Source organism: Furipterus horrens, unplaced genomic scaffold (genome assembly GCF_987537825.1).
Source record: "Furipterus horrens unplaced genomic scaffold, mFurHor1.1.pri manual_scaffold_9, whole genome shotgun sequence".
In the NCBI taxonomy this organism is placed as follows: Eukaryota; Metazoa; Chordata; class Mammalia; order Chiroptera; family Furipteridae; genus Furipterus; species Furipterus horrens.
In genome coordinates, this window is record NW_028327179.1 from 19,225,088 (window position 1) to 19,232,094 (window position 7,007).

At 36.6% G+C, this 7,007-nt stretch overlaps 1 pseudogene; it reads right to left on the bottom strand.

Moving 5' to 3' along the window:
* Positions 1 to 1,603: 1,603 nt before the first annotated feature.
* On the bottom strand, positions 1,604 to 6,763 carry LOC150001372 (thyroid receptor-interacting protein 11 pseudogene; annotated as a pseudogene).
* Between the last annotated feature and the right edge of the window lie 244 nt (positions 6,764 to 7,007).

Genomic DNA, 7,007 nt, shown 5'->3' on the forward strand with positions numbered 1-7,007 from the left:
GCATTGGGATTTTTGACTTTGAAATCTTGATCTTTCATTTAATGAACTCTTCAGTTATGATTGTCAGTGTACGGCTACAGAGCAGGTTTGCCTTTTTTCTTCTCAGGAGGTCTGTTGTATAATTCATTCAAGTAGAGAACAAGGTAAATGTACAGGAAATTACATTGCCACCATCAGACACAAATTTTTTGTTTCTCTTTGTTTTTTCTTCTGTTATTTTCATATTATTGTAAACATAATCTAGGAAAGTGCTAACCCCATATCCAAATTTTTCCCTTTTATAAACGTTGTTCACTTTTTAATTTCTTATTTAATGTTTTTAGTTACCAGAAAGAAAAGATTTAAGATTTTGAGCCAACTGATGGAATTTGAGGCCAAGTGTGTAATGGTATATGCTTTAAATAGATGTTTTGGACATCTTTAAGTAAAGGCCAAAACTCCGTGGTGAGCTAATGAAGCAGACACTTGTCTCTCTACTTTATAGGGCATGGCTAATGACTCCACAGTGTCCTCCTTTTATATCCTGCATGTTGTAATGGGTGATATCATCAGAAAGTCATCTCTTTGTTCAAGGAGAGGTATTAGCCTTTGGATGTTACTCAACCCACAAGCTAATTAAATCCTTATTTTCTGTTTCTTTTCTTTCCATAATTGTATAAATCATTTAAATATAGTATATACATACTTTTTAGGCTTTATATTTAGGAATATCCTACGACCAAGTGGTTTCTTCTACCCACTTGCCCATATATAGCAAAAGCAGTATTTTATATACAGATTGTAAATATATATTTTACACTAAAAAGAAGCAGAAGCATAGCATTAAATCTGAGTCAGATTCACATTTTTAATTAATTGTTTACATAAGACATGTACTTCAATACTTTTCCAATATATTTCAGGGTTTCTTCTAGAGGAAAGCATTTCTGTGTTTAAGTCGCTGTCATTATCTATGGATTAGAGAATACTAACGTTAATACATTGAAAGCCAATGCTGTCTTATATTATAGTTGTGATTTTAAGACAACTAACAAATGATTTTCTTCCTATAACATCTCACTTTCAAATAACACACATTATTTTCAGGAATATGGGGACTTCTCTTTCCTGTGTTTCCAAAGTAAATAAATAAATAAATAACCAGTCCATTGTAGATCTTTAATAAACTTTTGTACTATGAATAAAATGAATGTTCCATTTTTGATCCGTAAGTTTATGTTATGTATCTTATCTGATCCTACAATTTGAAGGCATAACTTCAAATTCTGTGGTCTCAAGAAAAATATTTTGTAATTCGAATGGTACTCTTTACAATACCTGTAGTAGGAGGTGGTAGGGCCAGGGTTGGGGCACCCTGCCTATAATGGCATCCCAAACTAGTATAGTATTGAGGCTATGTGTAGAACTTGAAGGTAGTCCAAGTCCAAATTGTTTTCCCTCAGACCTAAAGAATAGGTAAATTTGTATATGTGTTTACATTTATTCATGTACCTGATATAAAAAAATAAACAGATACTTTAAATTCTTTTTTTAAAGAATATTTTTATAAAGTTTAGAGAAAGTACAACTGCAGACAAATACATGACTTTTTCCAAAAGGCCACTTTGTGATAAAGTACACACACATAGTGTTCATGGTTTCTTTAAAGTGCTCTGTCTGTTGTTTCTGGCTTGAGAGTCATCTATTGCTTCAAAAGGTTCTTCAAAACAACTCCAAAGCTGTTGTTAGGTGACACTGGCAAAGGTGTGAATGTGGGCAACACATTGGAAATGGGTTTCAACAGGAGATGCCCAGGCCCACCAGGTCCAAGTCCAGCTGGGTTGATAAGAGGCAGAACCGTGGAGCGGGTAGCCAAGAATGGATTCACATCTGTTCTTTTACCAGGCCTGGATTCTGTCACATCTTTATAACTTTCTGGTACATTTATATTTAGTTTTCGCCGTGGTGAATCTAAAGGTTTCATATCATGAACAGAAAGTTTTGGTGGTGGAATAGATGGGTGAGATTCTGTGTCTAGAAATTTAACAAAAAGCTCTGAAAAAGAACTATTAAACAGAGTTTGTTGATTTGATCTCAGAGGTGTGTTGGGGACACTTTTGATCCTCCTCCAAGCCACCCAATCACCCATCTGGTAATGCCACCCTGATCTTCACTCAATAACTGCTCCATTTCCTCCCTTTTGAAACCCAGGATGCTTCCCATTAATCATAACACTTCATGACGCTGATTTTTTGTGTGTGAAAATGTCCAATGAACAGGTTTCTCATCAGGATTTTGTCTACTCTTCCTTCAGTGCTGTTTACTAAGTTCACCAATTTCTTTTGTACATAATCCAACATTTCTTTTCAGAGCTCATTTTGTTTTTTAAGTTGTTCAGTTTGTTCTTCCTTTAAATCTAATTGCTCTGTGAGTCTTGATGCTGAATCCAGCGCAGCATTTCCTTCATCCAAACACTTCTGTGATGACATCAGTTCCCCTTCCAGATTCTCTGCCTTTTTCTTCCATTCAGCTATGAGCTGTTTGTGCTTTTCTAATTCAGCAGAACACATAGCTTTTCCTCTTGCTGGAAATGCTCCAGAACTGTCTGCAGGTTGGAAAGCGATAGAGCATACTGCTTTACTTGCTCCGGAGACCTAGAAAGCTTCAGGGCAGTTTCATCCCTTTGCTTGGAGACATTCAATTGTTACTGCAATGACTCTACCTGCAAACTGACTTGATGGCTTGCATTTTCCATTGCATTAGAGGATGAAACTAGCTTTTCCTCCAATACTGCGACCTTCTTTCTTAACTTATCCTATCTTCTGCAGCCAAAGCTTCATGGATGTAAGAATCTTCTGTTTCTAAAAGATGGTTACGAAGTCTCTCTAGCTCCTGATTTAAGCGTAATTCTTTGTCACGTAAATGCTGAACCCCCTTCTCTTTCAGTAGTTGCTCAAAAGCAACAGTCTTATTTTGTCATTGAATGGCACTCAAACTTTTTCTTGCAGCATCATAGAAAACTTCATATTAGTCTCTTGTAAGGCTTGATATTCTGTTTCCTTTTCCCTTTTTTTCTAGTATTTTTTCATTTTCCTCTTTTACTTTACAAATGTCCATTGCTAACTTTAATATTGTCTCCTTTAGATTTGTTACCTCCTCCTCAGAAGTTCATTTTCATTTACCTTGTTAGTGTGATTTTCATTTAAGGAAAGTAACTGATCACTTTGGGTTCTGATTAAGAGGCCTTTCTCCTTAAGTGACTTTTGTAAAATATCCAGGTTCTTCTTTAGGTGGTTAATTTCTGCATCTGTTTACTCAAGTTTTTTTTTTTTTTTTCTTTTTTTTTCTGTAGCTCCAAAGTGGCAGTAACTGAATCAGATAATCTGTGATTATTTTCCTGGAGAGTTCTAATGGTTGCATCTTTTCCCTGCAGTGACTTTCTTAGCTTGTCTATCTCTTGCTGAGGAGACTCACTCAACCTTTCAGGCTTAACCTTCTAAGAGACTGTGCTGATGGGGAAGTCAGCGATGATCCAGAAGAGAATTGAGGGGAGATAACATCAAGTTTTCCTAAGAGAAGCTCTTTGGTATTGTACAGCTGCCCTATGCTATGCTGGGCCTGTGCTAATTCCTGCCCCAAATTTTTGAGTTTGGTTTCATTCTGCTCAAAACTTTGGATCAGACCAGTATAGTCCACTTGCAATTTAGAATTATTATCACTGTCAACCAAAACTTGTGCATGAAGCTGAGGAAGTTCTTCCTGAAGTTGGGCTGATTCATGTTGCATATTTTGTACTGTGGTCATCACCTGCTGTTTCCTCTCTTCCATTTTCTTTACTTGTTGTTTTAATTCGTCACGTTCCTGTAGCAGCTCCTCAAACTGATTACTAGTAATACCTCCAACCTCATCTCTGGTGCTGGATGTTTGTAAAACTGTCAATAAGGTCTGACATTTCTGACTTAATGCATCTATTTCTTGAATGATACATGATAAATTCTGAACAGTTTCTCAAAACATATCTTGGCCAGTAGTTTCAAATTTAGTGGACAGTTTTTTATTTTCATCTTGCAGCTTAATGAGGACTGCTTCTTTGGCAGCAACTGTATTGATCATTTTGTGATATTCTGTTTTTAGATGGCTATTTTCCCTAGTCTTCTCACTCAACATAGCTAATACTTGTTCTTTTTCCATAGCAAAGGCCTGCAGCTGCTCTTGAAGGTAAATGACATCCTGGGTGTAGGAACCTGAAGCAATTCTGACTCTGCTGTTCCCTGAGTCATTCCAATTCCTCTTTTAGGTGATTGTTTTCTTTTTTCATAGACACAAGAATTCTGTCTTTTTCCTCTATGGTTTGCCTCAAGTTTTCATTTTTTCTTGGGGCCTCAGTATATGTATCTAATTCCTCCTGGAGCTCTGAACTTCTCTCTTTAAGTTTTTCAATAAAAATTTCTTTCTAGTTTATAAATTGTGTCAATTGTTCTGCTCTTCTAAACTAGATGACAAAATTTCCTCAGTCTCTTTATGATCAGTATCTATCTGCTTAATATTCATTTGAGTTTTGCTATTTCAAAATCTTTTTCTTGATTAAGTTCAATTAAATGCCCATGCTCCAGTTCTAAAGCAGAGGCACTTGAATTGTGTGCACTTTACAGTTTTTCAATGGTTTGCTCATACTTGTTTGCTTCTTCCAACAGCCTCTTTTCAGCCTGACACAATTCTGCTTCTAACTGTTCTTTTTCCATTTTTAGAACCTAAAGTAGTGTTTTTATTTTCTAGAGAAATATGATTGTTGCCAGCAATAGATTGTTCCAACTGATGTCTTACATCTTCACATGCTAAGGCCAACTTTTCATTCTCCATTTTGGGGTCAAAAGTAGCTTTCTTCAGATTTTCATTGATTGAGAGGTTGAGTTAACCCACACCTGACTCTAGAAAGTTCCTCCTCCTTTTGTTTAATATTCCTTAAGTTCAAAGTTCTCCTTCTGGATATTTAAATTATTGTTCTGTGACTTATTTAGTTGGTCTACTAAGTCTCCTATTTTATCCTCTAGCTCCTGCTTTTTAAAATCCAAGTCATTTAGGATCAATTCACTTTGAGTTAACTTTTCTTTCTGCACATCTAACTCTTTAGTAATGCTCGTTTTTTCACCTTCAAGTTGATGAACTCTCTTTGTTTCGTTATTTAGATCTTTTTTCATTTTATTGATGATGCTAGCTCCCTCATTGTGTTGTTTTGATAGCTGATCTTTTGTCAAAATCATGTGCTTTGTAGCTTCTTGGTTCTGTTTATCCAGTTCTTCTAACTCAGCTACCAGTATTTCCTTTTCAGTAATACTCTGATTGTGTTCTTGTTCCTTTGCCTCCAAATTAAGTCTTAAGTCATGTAATTTTGATTCCAAATTCATATCTCTTACAGCTGTACTTCTAATTTCTTCATATTAATTGTTTAGTTTTAAAAGTGATATTTGAAGTTCTTCCTTTTCTTCAATCAATAATGAATTCTCTTTTTCTAAAACTTGGACACACATTTTAAGTTTCAGATTGTCTTCAGAGGGATTATCCTGGTTTAAACTACTCAGTTTTGTTATTTCATATTCAGCACCAGATTGTGCTTGCTGTTTTCTGAATAGTTCTTCTTCAAGTGATATACTCTGTGGAAGAATTTGTTCATCTTCCTTCACAGTAGCACCTTGCTTCATAACATAAGGTTGCAATTTACTACATTCCAGTTTCAAGCTCTCATATTTTTTAATTATTTGTCTGTTTTTCACATTTAGTGGTTTTGTTCCTTCTTCAAAACTTTTCTGACATTTTCTGAAGAAGATAATTTTTTTACTTATGTCTTGTATTCTCAAGTTCTTCTATTTTTTTTTTTTTTTTTGTAGACTCTACTTTTTCAGTTTGTAGAACTTGAATAGTTCTTTGCATTTCATGGATTTTAGAATGATCAGTTACTGCAGTTCCTCAGCCACCTTGTTGTAACAGGTTTTCCAGTTCTTCAGTTCATTCTTCATATCCATTTAATTCTTCTGGATGCCGACAAGTTATTTCTGTCAATTTCTGTTGACGTGCATTTTGTAATACTGACATTTCATTTTGTTGATCATACATTTCCTGACTTCGGTTCTGTTTAAGTTCCTTAATGATATTTTGCAGTTTGCAGATTTCACTTTGATCAGAGCTATTTTGGTCCTTGTGCTTTAGAAATCTGAGCAATATGCCTCTAATATCCAACTTCAGATTCAAGTATTGAAATTTCATTGGACAGTCTTTTTATTTCTTGCTGTGATGAAATTACATCACCGAAGTCCACGCCATCACCATGAAAAGCTGAAGCATAATGGCTTATACGGTAGCTCAATTAAGGGGCGGTGGTTAGTGGCACAGTGCCAGCTGCTGAGTCCCCTGCCTGGGCAGCTGACTGCAGCTTCTGTAATTGGTCCTGTCGTGTAATCTGTCTTGCTTTAAGATGGCTGATTCCGACCTCTTTTTGTTGTAGTTGATTTTGATAACTTGTAGATTAATGCTTTATTTGAAGTTCTGAAGCTTCATATTTCTCTTCTAGATCAGTACATTTCTTAAGTCTTTCATTCACTGATCTCAAGATTTTAAGAGAGGCTTCAATTTCCTTTCTCATAGAATTAGGTAATTCTGCTCCTACTTCCTCTGTCCCCTCCATCAGACTTCGTGAAGTCTTAAATCTAGTGAGGGAAGCTAGGCTGCCCCCTACATGGCCCAAAGACTGGCCCAAGCCGGAGCCGAGGCTCCCAAACCAGGATGACATCTCTGGCTTGGTCGGCAACAGTGGGCTTCAGGCAGAGCCAACCCTCGGTGAGTGCGTCCCCGAAGCTGCCGCGGCTCGGAAACCCCATGGATTCACTGTGTAGGTGAGACCTGAGCATTTTAATTCTGACACCCACAAAGGCAGCGGTGCCAGGAGACCTGGCAGGTCGCTCCACCATGCAGGGAGCACTTATGGGTTACTGTATCCTTTACTGGACAATCTGCGGAGGGCTGCTGCCACAAGC